This window comes from Macrobrachium rosenbergii, chromosome 6 (genome assembly GCF_040412425.1).
Source record: "Macrobrachium rosenbergii isolate ZJJX-2024 chromosome 6, ASM4041242v1, whole genome shotgun sequence".
In the NCBI taxonomy this organism is placed as follows: Eukaryota; Metazoa; Arthropoda; class Malacostraca; order Decapoda; family Palaemonidae; genus Macrobrachium; species Macrobrachium rosenbergii.
Genome location: NC_089746.1, coordinates 26,195,729 through 26,211,822, shown reverse-complemented (window position 1 = coordinate 26,211,822; position 16,094 = coordinate 26,195,729). Strand labels below are relative to the sequence as shown.

General features: G+C 42.7%; 1 long non-coding RNA gene across 1 annotated transcript in view; it reads right to left on the bottom strand.

The window, feature by feature from the left end:
• The window catches only part of LOC136839375 (uncharacterized), a 32,450-nt gene extending 18,298 nt beyond the window's left edge, over nucleotides 1-14,152 (bottom strand). The window contains exon 1 of the long non-coding RNA XR_010853307.1: nucleotides 14,020-14,152. This is a non-coding gene — a long non-coding RNA (uncharacterized lncRNA). The remainder of the gene's footprint in view (nucleotides 1-14,019) is intronic.
• Between the last annotated feature and the right edge of the window lie 1,942 nt (nucleotides 14,153-16,094).

Below are 16,094 nucleotides of genomic sequence, written 5' to 3'. Positions count from 1 at the left end.
GAGGCGCAATCGGCACAGCAAATGAAAGTGGCGCGCCGTGTGGCGCTAACGGAGGCGAAGCGGCAGCGCTACCTTTGCGACTGAAAGAGTGAGTCGAGGTGGGCGCCGCTGGCATCGTGAGGAGCCAAAGAAGAGACTGAATTTTTGTGACAAAAGTTGTAAAATCGGTGTCCAAACGACGCTGATTCCGCTAATCACTAGCTAAGTTGAGGTCCATCAATGCTGGAGCAGGCGCCACAGGAACAGAGTCACAGGAGTCGCTGGCGCCTGGGGGTGAGCAGACCCTCAGATGCAATTGTCTTATAAGGAGGCTCAGCCGACAACGCACGAGACAGTCCGACGGAAGAAAATCCTCCGTTCTGCCCAAAGCTACAGGAAGGGTAGGATCCTCCAGAAGAGCTCTTCTTCTAGGAATCTTCGATGGTGAAAGCAGACGAGACCTCTTCAAAGTTGCTCCAGAAGGCTAAACGCTAAATCCTAGCGGAGAGGAACTCCAACTGGAGCCACTGACACTATCCGCCTCTCACCGGGTGGTGAGGGCCAGCAGCCTGGGAAGCGCAACAGGACTGCTTGAGGGGGGCAACTGCTCTTACAGGTCCCACTCACCTCCTTTCGGCTTTCAAGCTAGCCTTCTCCTGAACCTGAGTGCCTGACAGGGGCCTAGACCTGGGAGCGTGAATGGCCGAGAAGCTACCCCACAAACACTCTTCACACAAGGCACAACACTTGCATTATCACTGTGTCTACAACTGTTGCAATGGTTCTACTCTTTCTGCATGGAAGACAAACGAATAAGGACTGGACATTTATCAGACTGGGAGAACGGTAACTGGGCAGGTAAACCACAGGAACTACAGGGGAGCAGGGTTAATAGGTTTACTAAACTCTGACCACTCCTGACCTCACACCCAGAAGAGGCCTTCTTATCCTATCTTTCTAGCTTCTTCATGCACTTCCTCAAAGCACTCCAGTCAGACAAAGTTAGTAGTTCACTGCTAAGGTCAAGTCAGCAGAACATTTTGCCCCTGCAAGAAAAGCAAGAAGTGGTGCGGATCTAAATTAAGCTTATAGTTACGTTTTGCAGCATTTGCTGCAAACCGATACCACTAGAACTCCGAATCAGACATAATAGTCTAACTAAGAATAACGCCAAGCAATAACTAGCGCCAGCAAAACAACAAACCGAAAGTACTTCATCAAAAAGGAACTGTTAGAAGTTCGAATTGTTGAGAAATACTACCACAGCAGAACCAGACATCGTTCGCACGGCAAAACTAATGATGCCTTGGGATTTGTCCTCCCACAATTCCGAGCAGAGGGCGGGAGTAGAGGGATCATCTTCAGAACGCTAGCGCCAAATTTGAATAACACTGCCATGACGCCAAAGACGACAGCTATATGTAATTCACCGGTAAGTTGTATAAGTGAAATCAACATCTGGCAAAACTGATATTCCCATAAAAATTATAACTTTGCATTTAGGATATGCATATAACCTTTACAGTGTAAAAAAGTAAAAAATAAAAAATATCCATAAACACGCTTATACCATATATACAACTGTAAAAGTGTATATACTATACTACACCTGGCAACGTACCAAGAGGTCAATATAAAATTTCATTATAGAGGTTAATGTCTCTAAGGAATGCAACTACTGTACTGTATGTTATTAACAATTCATCAGGACCAAGCAGTTCTGCTATATCCCTGCCCACAAACCCATGTCTTTGACATGCTGCAGCATACCTACAACAATGTAATAACACATGTTCCACAGTATTTATACAGACTAGTGCAGTTTCCCCTCTAAAAGGAATCTGTGGGTCAATCAAGTAGAGCCAATTCTCAGACGACATAATAGAATTTCTACCCTAGGGTTTTGTTGGAATCCAGATGGCCAATGTTCAAAACTCTTGTCTGATCTTCATTTATTTTTACTGTTGGCCACAAGGGAAGAAGACCAACGCTCTTGCCATTTATTTTTGACATATGAGCAAATAGTCCACTTTATACCTGTAGCAGGACTATGGTGAAATAGAATGTCATCTTTAGTAATGACATCTCTTGCTTCATGGTCAGCAAGTTCGTTACCTACAATGCCCTACCTGGGCAGGGACCCAGCAAAAATGGACTAATTTGAATTTGGAAGCAAGCCTATACTGTACAACCATTCTTGAATACATATTGAATAATTGGATATTTAGGGTTATATTGCTTAATGGCCATGAGTGCACTATAGGAATCTGAGTACTGTATATGCTGAAAGTGTTACCCTGTAGAGTAGAAACAATCTCAAGAGATTTGGCTAATGCAGTAAATTCAGCTGTAAAAATAAAGGCACAACTGCATTAGATAGTCTACCAGCATATGAGCTATTACCATGAACAACAGCACAACCAATGCTACTTGATGTCTTTGATCCATCAGTAAATAGTTTAACAGAACCCTAATGAATCTGGTCATTATCAAGAAAATGAGACTTCACTTCCTGGACATTAACCGATTTTTTAACAGCAGCTTTTTGACAGACCAATGTTTCTAGGGTCAACCAAGGAGGCAACTTAGAGCAATGTATTGCCTTAATTTTTTGGTTTTTAATAGACACATTGTCAACTGCAGCATTAATTCTTACAGGCAAAGGCTTGGATGGTCCAGTGTTTGCAAACTGATGTGCATCGTTTTGGTTAAGAATGGATGCTACAGGGTTTTTAGGGGAACCTCTTAATTTGATCATATACCGCAGTACCAGTTCTTCTTGACGTAAATCTAGAGGGAGCTCTTCAGTGTCAGTATATAAGCTTTCAACTGGTGATGTCTTAAATGCACCAAAGCATAATCTTAAACCAGCATGATGAACTATATCCAACCCCTTAAGTGTGCTGGCATTTGTTGAAGAGTAGACTTGGCAATCATACTCAAGCTTAGACTTACATAATGAGTCATATAACTGTAAAAGTGACCTCTTATCAATGCCTCAGTTCAAACCAGAGACTACTTTTAAAATGTGATGGGATTTCTTTACCTTAATTATCAAGGAGTCACTATGACTTGCCCATGTTAGCTTCTCATCAAAAATCAAACATAAAAACTTCACCTCCTCCTCATATGGTATTAGTGTGTCTTTGAGCTTAATATTTGGAATGGTTTCCTTTTGAGTACTTCTAAGACAACGAACTGATACACTTTTGGAAGGGGAGAATTGAAAGCCATTGTCATCAGCCAAATTGCTGATTGCATTACCTGACTTTTGTCGAGTAATTACAACCTGCAATAGCATCATAACTAGTGACATATATAGCAATGTCATCTACAAACAAAGATGCCTTTACTGGAGGTGAGACACATGCAACAATGCTGTTTGTAGCCACAACAAATTAGGTGACACTCAGTACACTGCCTTGTGGGATGCCTTCCTCCAGCTCAAAAGCATTAGACAAGGCATTTCCAATTCTAACTTTAATGTACCTATCACTTAAAAATGTCCTAATGGAATTTAACATATTACCTTGTATTCCCATGTCATGAAGCTGCTTAATACCAAAACGCCAAGTACTGTCAGAGGCTTTTTCGAGATTGAAGAAGACTCCAATAGTTGATTGCATTTTAAGAAACCTTGCTGAATTCGGGATGATAGTCTTAGTAGTGGGTCCAGAGGGGAACTTCTCCTAAAGCCAAATTGGACAGAGGATAACAAACCATTTTTCTCTAGATGCCACATTAGTCTAGAATTCACCATTTTCTCAAACAATTTCCATGAAACAACTGGAGACTCCTTGCAAGGGATGCCACTCTCCCTTTTGATGAAAGTGGGACAAGAGGCCCTGTGCCTAGCCAGCAGATCAATGACAGTATATGAATTAAGGCCTTTACCCATCTCAAAATAGGCACCTTCATAATCCCCAAAAACTTGACATGTTCCTAAATAAATATGAAAGGCTAGAGCATAGCTACCCTAATCGTTCAGGATAAGAGTTCCCCTGCTGTGAATGGGGGCTAAAGCTCTGCATGATTCATACTGAATCTTTATATCTCATAAACAGTGTGAGGCAAGTATGGAGAGGGTTTGGGGATTGGCATGTGCTTTCTTGACTAGGTTCTTAAACAGAGAGGCGATGGCATTCTTTGACATAGGTAGCTCCAGTTTTCTTGGATTAAAAAAAAGATTTTTAACACTACTCAAGGTCCCCTGTCCTTTGTACACATAGGAAGGACTCTACTCAGGTTACCAAAAGAATGAGGAAGAGCCCAAGGTTTAAAGTCACTCTTTGCCCTGAAGAGGGGGAAAAAAAGGAATGCTCCTTGGGAACTAAACCCACATTGCAGAAGGCCTGGAGTTCACTGATTCTTTCCACTGAGGCTAAGACCAGTTAAAATAGTCTTAATCATCAAATATTTTTTAGGGAAGCAAGTTCGACTGGAGGCATACTCAAATACCTCAGCACTACATCAAAGTTCCAGCCCAGAGGTTTAATTGGAGATTTAAAAGTCCCAAGTTGAAAGGAGTAGATGGCTTCCACACAGCTAGCATCTCCAGTGGAACAAGAAGGACTCGAACCCGACAATAGATGCCGATGGATTCGGAGTCCACTTATGACATCTGAGAAGGAGTTGAGATATTGATCCCCTTCACCTGTTCTTCCATCTTCTATGCCAAGGCCAGTGCAAGATGAGAGATGGTCCTAAGAGGGCACATCTCTATCCAATGACTCTTGTAAGGGTGCGTGCAGAGCACAGGACAGGAACCCTAAATGAGAATAACATGCCACCAAGGGAACAGTTCCCTGGGACAGCAAGACTGAAGAAGCTTCTCTTCCTTAGCTAAATCTTGACTGAGGAGAAGAAGGCTACTTCAGACAGAAGACTAGGTCACGAGGGCCTATGTTCTTCACAAATGAAAAGGAGAGAAGCAACCCTTGGCGGCAAAGACAAGAAGTCCAGACTTGAAGAGCGACTCTGACCCGAGAGGAAGTTCCGTCAACGACACCCACCAGCGAAAACATCCGGATCCAGTCCCTGGGATAGTGTTGCAGAGGACTTCAAGAGATATCCAGCTATATCCGTTGCCCCTCAGCGTGAGAGCCTATGTTTGCATGGAAAGCTGGAAGGTCTCCCAGTCCTGAACACACAGGGATGTACTGTCTGAAGAACAGCTTCTTGTGTAGTTGCTACAGGAGGTTGGGTCAAGCAGAACTCTTCTCGATGCCTCGGAAGCAGAGCTATCAGGTCAGGCGAAAGGCAAAGTCTTCCAGCATTTGTCTGTAACTTGGGGTGAGCAATGCTTGTGAACCCCTAGGAAAACAGACAAATATGGAGAGAAAATGTAGATATCAATTTTTCCCAAAAAGACAGCGTGCCTCAACGCAGCAGCCCTTGGGTCTGGTACAAAGGAGCGAGAAAAACTACCGACTTTGTTGTGCAGGGAGACAGCAGAAAGATGGTAGGGATCTCTCAGGCGAACAGTCTCTTTGTGAAGAAAAGAGTGAACAGCACATTCCAGTCACTCTTACCAATACATTCCCACCAAGAATGCATCTGGCTAATTGAGTTGTTGAGTGTGCTATAGAACACTTGAGTACCTGCAAATGTCGACAGATGAAACAGGAGGAAAAAACGATTCCCTCTTGTTTGTCGACAAATGCCACTACTGTGGTTTTGCAAGGAGTGTTGCAAAACTCATCCTGAATTCTCAGAAAAGCAAAAGGCTGCCTTGAGTCCAGGATGTTGATGAGAAGGTACTAATCGTCTCGGTCACACACCTTCAAGACAAAGTCTTACAGGTGTGTGCCTATTCCTTGATCGGCGAATCCGGAAGTAGTCACACGATATGAGGGGAATATGCAAGCATATTCAAAGGTTCCTTCAATCAAGCATTAGCCTAACTCTTTCCTCATACTTCGAAGAGGAAAGAAGGAGGAGGATGGAAGCAGACCTCCATTCTACACCATGGGGAAGCTTCTGCAAGATGGCAAGATGGCAAGATACCGAGACAATTAGCTGTAGCCGGGCTGGCATTTCCTGAATCGGGAGCACGGGAGAGGAAGCGGGATGGAAGTTTACTGAAAAGAATTGCTGAGACCCAAGGGAAATTGATACTTCTCCTGAAGGAATCCATTCCCAGGTCTTGGCAATGTTGCTGCCAGCTCCAGAGACTTGATAAGTATCATTTCATCCAGGCACCTGCAGTAAGAGAACTTCTTCCCAGTCGATACTTCTTTCTCTCTTCCCTTCTTCCCTCCTCCCTTATGGAAAAGAGGGGGGAAAGAGACAGTTATGCACACTTTCCTAGAAGGCAAGAAGAGGGCTATGTGTTCTGCGATCTTCTTCTGATGCCTGGGACTTCTTAGGAGTTGAGGGGGCTGGCTTGAACTCAAGGTCAAGTCAAGATGACTAAGACCCCTTGGTCTTGGCCATTGTCCAAAGGACAAGGCAGTGCCCTGGTACGAACCTTGATTACCACGGTATCTGGCAAATCTCTGAAGGAGAAAGGCAGAACCAAGTAAAGGTTTGTTCCTAAGGGTCATGCCAACTCAGGACTTATCAAAACCGGAGAACCGAATTGGGACAAAGTCCTTCTTCTTAGCACCAGAATTGCCAATAGAACTGCAGTCAGCAAGACCCCCCGAGGTAAGAAGAATTCATACTCTGTCGAGGCAGGGGAGAAGCTTGGTGGCTTGGCCTCAATAAACTCCTTCTCCGAAGAAAAGAATTCATCTGGTCGAGAACGCTCTCGGAATCAAGGACTGTGGCGGTCCCCGGGGATCCTCGCGCTGACGAATAGGCGCAAAGTTCTCTGGAAAAATGAGGGCGATTGCAACTTGAAGAGGAAGACCCTCTCTGCTTCCAGAGCGTGAAACTCCTGTACCTCTCTCCCTGGAGGAGTTCCTAATAGGACGGGTTGGTATCGTTCTAGGCTAGCAATCTGCTGGGCCCGCGTTCGATTCTCCGGTCGGCCAATGAAGAATTAGAGAAAATGATTTCTGGTGACAGAAATTCATTTCTCGTTATAATGTGGTTCAGATTCCACAATAAGCTGTAGGTAACCAATTGGTTGTTAGCCACGTCAAATAGAATCTAATCCTTTGGGCCAGCCCTAGGAGAGCTGTTAATCAGCTCAGTAGTCTGGTTAAACTAAGGTATACTGTACAGTACTTAACTTTTTTTTCTCCCTGGAGGGAGACCTTGACAGATCCCAAGAAACCCTCCTTGGCTACCTGGTTGTACTACGAGACAATCGGGACCTAAACCACACAGCACGCCAGGCAGCCGAACTCTGAAGACACATTCTTCGGAGCTCTTTCTGTCCGTCTTGCGCCTCTCAGAACAACCAAGAGGAAAAGAGAACAGGTGAGGAGAAAGATTTAGTACCCTTACCTGTCCTGCCAGTAAGACCAGCAGGAGAGGCAGACCGTGAGCAATAGTCATCCAAAGGAGATTACTGCCACAAGGGGGAAGAAGAGCGCTTGTGCCATGGCAAAGCGCTTTCCTGGGAGAGCATAAAGTTCACTCGAACAGAGCCGAGAACCCAATTCAGAAAAATCGAGTGGGGCCGAGCAGAGCTGCACTGAACCAAGCCGATCACGTGAACGCAATCCAAGATTGGTTGAAATGTGGTGGACTGGTAGGCAGGCAGGGTAAGCCGAGCTGAGCAGAGCCAGTCTCGCAAGTGCGACCAGGGGCTGGGCGGGGCGAGCAAGCCGAATGAGCTGGGCTGAGTCGAGCCAATCAAGCGAACACAATCAGAACTGGACAGGGCAGAACTCGTCTACCGTGAACTAGTGCTAGTTTCCCAAACTTTAAACTCCTTTGAGGCCAAGGCTCTTTGAGAAGAAGGTTCAAATGTGAATTCTGTGTCTGCTATCCTGCATGCTCGAACCCTAAGGTTCAAGACACAAGGATGAAACCCGGCCAAGCAACGGAAGCAGCTGGCGGGCAGTATCGAGACACCTGGTGTCTCGGCACTGAGACACCTGGGTGTCGCAGCACTTTCTCTCGTCCTGTGCCTCTCATCAGGGGAGTGCTCATGATTCATAGAATTCGAGTGACCCACAAGACTCCCAAAAATTGGGAGAGGCTGCTTTTGGTTTCCTAAGAAATCGAAAAGAGCCAGGCACAGAACCAGTCTTAGACATAGACTTCTAAGACTGGCAATGCGGGCGTGGCTCTCGAGGCTGCACTCTCACAGCCCGCAAAACGCGAGACCCCACAGGAGAATGTGAATCGGTTCCCACCCAAGGGCGGGAAGAGCCAATGGGAGAAACTTGTCTCCAAGAAGAAAGTTAATCCCTTAAAAATCCCGGACTCCCCTCAAAGGGAACCTCTTCCCTGCTGCTTCTGGTATTCAAACCGACAGGATTGAGACACCAGGCTGGGAACCCAACCGAGTACTGGTAAGCACTCGGGGAGCACTTGTGGTGCTGGCAGGAAGAGCTGAGACACCTGAGTGCCTCGACTCTTCTCTCGCACTGCTCCCGAACTGGGCCAGGAAAGGTACTCTCCAGACGAGATCAGGATACTCGATATTCCAACGAATCTTGAGCACTCGGAGCGGCTCGTGAATGAGCGCCCAAAGCAGCCCCCGTCTTAGTGGCGGAACCTCTAGGACTGGGAACAGGATCACAAACTGAAGTCTGTGTGCCCGCAGCTCCCAAAATGCAAAACCCAGGGGTATGCAAATCGGTTTCCTAACCCAAAGGTTGGGAAGAGCCAATGAGAGACCCACTGCCTCCTTGGAAGGAGGCAGTCACTAGATGCCCAAGGGCATCAAGAGGAAAGAGGCAGCTTCCTCTCCTTCGGCTGATGAAGGTCTGTCCGGTTCCCGGGACACCCTTGAACCTCAGGAGAGGAAGGGAAGAGGCAGCAGAAGACGAATTTGAAGATAAGTTGAAGACAGCAGCTACTCCCACAGGGCAGGTTCTTTCACCTTCACTCTGACATCATCTACAGGATGGTGGACACGAAACATTGTAACCTCCAGGGCAGCTAAGCAGGAACACAATGGAAGCGGCCCAGGACAACACAGGAGAAGCAGCAGGTGAGATCAGGATAGCCGATGCAGGAGCTACGGAAGCGGTTTGGAAGGCAGGAGCTACCGCAATGGCCAGGAACATCTCTTCCACAGGGCAGCTTCCTTCACCTTCACTCTGACATCTTCTACAGGATGGTGGACATCGTAACCTCCAGGGCAACTAGTCAGGAACACATCAGAAGCGGCCCAGGACATGACCACCAGGAGAAGCAGCAGACACAATCAGGACAGCCAATGCAAGAGTTATGGAAGCAGTTCGGAAGGCAGGAGCTACAGCAACGGTCAGGAACATCACATGAAAGTTACCAGCAGTGACAGGCACGATCAGGACGGCTGCGGCAGGAGACCAGGAAGAGCCGCTCAGAGACTGTCATCGAGCAGATGGACCACAGATACGCCAAAGGCAGTGCCACAACATAGATGAAGGCCAGCAATGACAGCAATCAATCCACATCAGCGGGAACAGAGTTGGCACGATCCCGACGTGGAACTATGCCATTCCAACCAGGTACTGTGGTAGATCTCGAAGCAACACTGAATAAACGTCGGGACTCCTTCATGCAAGATATCCCCTGAGATATCCAGCCAGCTACTGCTGTGCCTGCGATGCTCACTATCAACCTGAAAGGAAAAGCAAAGATGATTAGTAGAGGGAGACTCCTCTCGTAACAAGGGGAACTGCCCTACGCAGCAAAGGAGGCTTCTTAGAAGAGGTCACCCAACCGCCCTCCCCACCTGGCAGTCTTCACCCAACAAGCGAGCGAAGAGGGCGAAGAAGGGAGATCTCTACCAAAGGAGAGATAAGGAAGAACTTACAGGGAGGGAGAAGGAAGGAGGGGAGGCCACCAAGGGGGCCGTGGAAGCGGAACTTACTGACGATGCCTGCAACAGCCCCCCCCACCCGCAACTCTCTATAGCGCAGGCAGTGGAAACAACACTCAGCACAAGTAGGAAGGAAATAGTCATGCCATTGTGCACGGAGGGCGGGATCCCAAGAAAGGAAGCGAACTCTTATGTCCCGATCAATATAGGGGAGTGAAGATATTACATCCCAACAAATATCTCTGAACATACAGGGGAACGCCTTCAGTATCTAAATAAAGGGCTACTGGAAGAGAAGCATTACCACTTGGTTATGCCCCTCTAAATATGCCCTTGGTCGTCAAACCCGAGATACACACGCAGGAGTTCCTCATTGGGTGGGTGGGTTCCATTCTCAGCTAGCACTCTGCTGGTCACGAGTTCGAATCTCCAACCGGCCAATGAAGAATAAGAATTTATTTCTGGTGATAGAAATTCATTTCTCGCTATAATATGGTTCGGATTCCACATTAGGCTGTAGGTCCCATTGCTAGGTAACCAACTGGTTCTTAGCCACATAAAATAAATCTAATCCTTCGGGCCAGCCCTAGGAGAGCTGTTAATCAGCTCAGTGGTCTGGTTAAACTAAGGTATACTGTACTTACTTTTACAGATGCAGGGGAATGACGGCTTATGCAAGGCTATCACAAATCATGGGTTTGTATTAATAAATATCAAACACACGCAATATATATTCACAAATGTAGAAAGATCCCACCGGGATAATAAAGAGCCTAACGACAATCAGGGAAAGAGAGAAAACATATGCAAGCAAACTGGAATGGAATCCAGGTAGGCGAGTAGCCTACCTGGCAGTAGTTACTGCCTAACCACCTTGTTCAAAGTTTAACGGCTGTGTGGGTAATTTTGTATGTTCAGAACAAATATCCCTAACAAGTATAAACAATAAACCAAAGTGATATTTTGTTTTGTTCCCGGGTCTACCAAAATATTGTCACAAATGTTACTATGCAACTAAAAAATTCCCTCACTTCAGCCAGTTACCTGAACTCTCATAACATTAAAAATTACGACTGAAGGTATTAGCCAATAGTTCCAACATTCTAATTATAGTATTATAGATGCATTTTGCATCTATAAACTATAAACTTTGTCTCTGAACACTTTTTGGGGAAATTCACCATAATCGGATATGAATGTTTATATAATTCCCATCCTCGAAAAAGCTAAAACAGTTTGTGCTCTGATGCGGATTTGTTTTCTTTAGAACTGCATTGTGGTTCTGATGCGAATTTTTCCCCCTTAAAATTGCATTGTGGGTAGTTACATGTTGTCTAGGACTCACGTGACCTTGTGAAAATCTTACACCTTGTCATTTGGTTGAAGTCTCAAGAGTTTGTCCAGTCTGTGTTCATTTTATTTTCCTTAATTCACGATTTCCGATGCATTGATTTGTAAAGACAACAGAGTGTTACCTGCAGCAGTACAGTTCACTTTTACAACAATTTGTACTTGCTGCTAAATTATGTCCACCTTTAAGTGACACTCAGCCACCATCACCACCTAGGGAATCATTTTCTGATCCGACAATGACACTGTAGATGAGCCACAACCATCTTGTTCTGGATATAACCCATCAAAACGTTTGTGTCCATCCAAATAAGGTAAATTTATAATTGTTTTTAAAATAATATTGTAATTGATTTTGTTCCCTGTGGTCTGCGAGCACCAAAATTTCTTCTATTGATCATGAAGGGATGTTACATTACACTAGCCTTAGTTGCCCTGGTATGCTATGATTTATTTTACAATTAATCAAATGCTGTTTTGTGTCCATGGTGATTTCACCCAAAACCCCCATGCCCAAAGGGTCCCTAACCTTGTTGGATGTAGTAGAGGTGTATAGGCTAGTAACTCAAAAACAATACCAATGTATTACTATCATTCAGAAACATTGAAAAAATAATTACTATAGAAAAACGACTGTTGTAAAAATTTACCATTGAGTACTCTAAAGGTAACGGTGGTCCCTTAAAAAGCTCATTAATCATGTGAAAAATCAAACTAAGTTTATCAAAACAAGTGTGTGGTATCAACAATTAAACAAGAAATATACTAGAGTAAAAGGGCATCACTCCATCAAACAACTTTAACTGTTTCCTGGTCTTAATTCAGTTCAGCAAAACTAAAGGAACAAAACATGTTTATCACTTTGCCTTATGCACACAATTAATCCTATTCACTGGTGGTCAATAAATGAAAAACTGTTTTTAAAAACATTAAATGCAAAAATTTATTTTTAAATTCAAAATTTATAATTAGAATTCACAAACTGAAAAATATACTATTACTTGAAAACAACACAAAATTTAATTAATTCATGAGTCAAATTATTAAACAAAACCAATTCACAAAAATTTAATTTATCAAGAAATTAAATCAATTTAGCAAAATTTAAACTATCAAGAATTACTCAATATTTGAAAAGAAAATCTTAATAAATGAAATTTGAATAAAGTAGGCAATGTTAAATTATCAAGAAATATTTAAAATGCTAAGTAAATAAATGTTAAATCACTAAAATATGTTAAATCACCAATATATGTGAAAAATCAAGAAATTGCAAACACAATAACACAAAAAAAGAAAAAATTTACCAACAACAATTTCACTAAAGCAACATTTCCCTAATACCTTATTATACTATGGTAATAAGTAAGTAAAATTCACTTTACCTTACACAAGTTTGTGAAAACCTTTGCAAAATCACGCAGCTGCTTTAAATTCCCAAAACACACTTTTGTGAGGCACTGTTACAGTTTTCCTAAATTCAGATATCAAAAGTTAAGATTAACACCAGTGACCACAATAGCACTTTATGTTAATAATTACTCTCTTTTCAGAAGAGAGAGAGAGAACCAACTTTAACAGTCTCTGAAATCAGATTGAACAAACTTTAGGATTCCAGTAGGAAATGAAAGAATCAGATGTCATTAAGGCATTTTGGGAATGAGATACAAGAGAAAATTCTGAAGAAGGAAGCAAAACGTTTTGAACTGCAATCTTACAAAACATGACGTAATCGATCGAGACGTGCTTCAGTGCAACACTGGTTCATGTTTCTCAAAAGGTAAACATTTTTACAAGAAAATTGTGTGGGACACAATCAGAACAATAAATGTAACATTGTGAAATCATTTGTCTTCTCATATGAGACAAGGCTTTTACAGAATTCTTAACAAGATCAAAACAGCCTGCAACTGGCTAATTATGACTAACATGTTTTAAAAACAAAAAAAAACCCAAGTTGGCTTCCAGAACACAGCAGCGAGTGTTATCTTGACCTGTCAGCACCTTTATCTTTCACGATGACAACTGGAGCGAAACAAACCCTTTGCTATGACACACCCAGGTTGCTCATATACTACGTTACTATTAAAAATGTATCAATTCTAAATTATGCTGTTATCTAAATCACTAACTCTTTTGAGATCTGACCTTACATTACATACAATACCTCAACTATTATTATTACACAACACATGATAAATAGAAGAGTAAATATATCAAAACTATAGGATGATATACATATTACAGGGCAACATCATGAAAATACCTACCATCTTTATGAAATATTTACCTTTTCTTTATTGTTTTGGTGCTTAGGCTATGACCGTGGGGATGGTATTAGGCAGTCAAGCAAGTGGGGCTGGTATTAACATAAAAATTTCACCCCAACCTTATGGGGAGGGGAGGGAGGCTTAACCTACTGCATAAAACTCCCAAAACTAACCTGGCCCTGGGCAGCATCATCATAAAGAAACGTTATTTCTGCCTCACATATCTTGTTAGGCTAGACTGTTTGCTGCCCTATTTGTTCCTATGTACAAACCCTGCCTACATACATTACCCTGACCCTGAACCTATGATTGCCCACTGACATTCCCCATTACTACATTTGTGCATGCGAGTGTATTTTCGGTTAGGCTAACATACCATTTCCGACGGAACTAAATGTTGACCAAAATTCATCCTTAAAACAATTCATCACATTTAAAAAACTCAGGTAAAATCAACTCTAAAAAAATACAAAATTATTTTCTGAACAAGGTCATAAAATTCACATCTAAAACCTGGGCAAAATTAATGTCTGGGGTAATGTCACTTACCTCGTCGTAAAGTCAGCCTAGGATAAATGTTTTCTGAGCCTGAACGCATACAAATACCAATTTTTTTTTTTTTTTGCTGATACATTATTTTCGATGGTTAGATCATTTCACCTCCACATATGTATTATTACAACACTAAGATACCAGTCTAAATTATTCCGAGTTACCGAAAATGATACGAAGGACGATCACCTATTGCGTCAGAACTTCTGGCAATGAGGCAAGATTCAGACTAAAAACCTGCAGATTACAGAAACCGTTGGAACGTCTGACTTAGCCTCTGACAACCAAAAATCCAACGCTGATTGTTGAGTGTATTGAAAAATTAAAGAACGTTAAAAATCAAATATCATTTTGGAGTTAGACAAGGAGATGAGATCTAAATGATATTTATTTATTTGTTTACAAAGGATTATATATTGCAGATATCAGTGGTGGTGCTCGGACTTTTGAAACTGTTTTGCAACTGGACCCATACAATGACTTAAAGCTAAACCGATTAGGAATTCTATGGTGCATTTGCTATTTGTGGCATGCAGAGTTTGGTGGACCGTGACTCTGTAGGATATGCGTGTTTTGGGAAGGATATAGATTTTGGAAACACAAAAAGTGTATGGTCTTCCTAAAGTGGAGACATACAATATGTAAATTGGATCTGCATGTGTTGATAGCTGAAAAGTGTTCGAGGTCAATTAAAAAATGAGCGGGGCTCTGAAAACTAACTTATGGCTGACACTAGTGCAGGTAGTTTATCATATTATATTCATTGTTAGTGTATTTGGCCACTTTTCTGTTAATTATAAAAAGAAAATTTTCCTTTCATTCCAGTGGTTAAAAGCTCTTACTAGGCAACCACATTCCATTTACTAAACAGCGACCAGTTTCACCACGTTTTCCAAATTCTAACCTTCCACTTTTTCTAATGAGTATCCATCGCTTTCACAAAGGCAATGCCCGTATATCTCTCTCTCTCTCTCTCTCTCTCTCTCTCTCTCTCTCTCTCTCTCTCTCTCTCTCTCTCTTTTCTTCCAGGCCTAATCTGGGTAAGGCCCTTTGTTTGTTCTTCCTGTTACCTTTGTTAACAAAGTATCTCTGCATCAACACTTTGCTGAGAAACCTGGTAATGAAATGTAAACTTAATTTAAGTTTCCAAGCACAACTGAGACAGAATAGAAACATTATCCTAGTTAACTGGGACAGAAGAGAGACATTGTCCTAGTTTAGAGAGGAGGACATCAATAAGATGTCATAGAGAGAAAGGGTACGACGTAAGGGGAAAAAGGGGAAAGAGGAAATTCCTTTTGATCTTTATTGGCACACAAGATGTTTACGGGCTGCTCAAGGAGCAAAAGTCCGCACTGGCAAAAGGCCAGCTTACTCCAGAACGAACGAATGAACGAACGGCGCGTTATACTGTATTCTCCTCTATAGCTCACTTTCAAGTATTAAAAGTGGGGTTTCATATTACCTCATGCACTTTATTTCAGCTACTTCTTCTAATGTTATCAAAACCAATATCTTATGTAAATTTGGAGTTTTTTTCAGTAAACTAGTGGATTTGTAACTGTTTTCCTTTCGCAAGACCAGTGCATTTTTCGCATCTTTAGAAATCGAGTGTATCACAACAACACTCTTGATAAAAAAAAATTTGCCTCTTTTAGGATATCAGTGGTGAGATCTCTTGTAATGATGAAAGCTGGCACGTGGATGGATTTATATTTCTTATGCATATAAATGTTCAAAATCCATGAAGACAACGCACACTCACCTCTTTCTATAAGGGAAGGTTTTTTGCAAGTATGAAAGGGCAATCTCCTGTAAGACCAGACAATGGACGCTATAAATGAGACGAGGCGATGAGAAAACTGTCAGCTAACACTTTCTCTCCACTAACTTATGTTAGATACGTTACTCACCCCTTCTCGGTTACTTCATCACAAAAAACACTCTGCATTTTGGTTCTGGCGTAAAAAAATCACAAGTTTCTTGAAGAAATGCATTATCATTCTTTGGGTCTGTGTCATGCTGAATACCATAGGAGGGTGGAAATGTATACCTACAGTACTTCCACAGGG